The sequence below is a fragment of the Haplochromis burtoni genome, unplaced genomic scaffold (genome assembly GCF_018398535.1).
Source record: "Haplochromis burtoni strain Fernald_Lab_line unplaced genomic scaffold, NCSU_Asbu1 Contig_125, whole genome shotgun sequence".
Classification (NCBI taxonomy): domain Eukaryota; kingdom Metazoa; phylum Chordata; class Actinopteri; order Cichliformes; family Cichlidae; genus Haplochromis; species Haplochromis burtoni.
The window spans coordinates 1,735,811-1,736,446 of NW_024582486.1; positions in this window are offsets into that span (position 1 = coordinate 1,735,811).

The following is a 636-nucleotide window of genomic DNA, read 5'->3' on the forward strand; positions in this document are numbered from 1 at the left end:
GGTGTGCCTTATGGTCCAAAACATACGGTAAGATCATGAATTATGTGTATTATTGTCAACCAAGTCCAGACACCCATAGAAATTAAAACCCATTTTAACCATGAATCATCAGAATCTGCAAGAGTTTCACATCCATTATTTGGTCCAGCTTTTACACAACCAGATAATTTCAAGTTCATTCATAGTTTCAGCAAAGACTGATTGTAGTGTCATCTTTACAAACAAATATGTCATCCGTGTGCTACAGGTTTACTATGATAAAACGATGTGGAGTGAATGGAAAAGGCAGAACCACAGCTGGAAGTAACTAACACTTTCTTTTCTAAATGACAGGTTTTGATTAGTGATTGGAAATACCATGGATCATTTGATCAAAACTTTTTAGTGATCAATTATGATGAACCACATGCAATGGGTCGAATTAAAACAGTGCTGACACAAACACAAAGGTGCTATGAGTGGGCTTACAAACATCCGGATAAAAAGAGACACAAAACCTTAGACAAGTTACACATATGACATGATGGAGGAGGAGGAGGAAGAGGAGAGTTAGTCAGGCTCTTACCAGCTCCTTGGGTTTCCAAAGAGTTAGAGAAAATAACGGAAGAGCAGAGGGAGAGAAAAAAAAAATAGGGG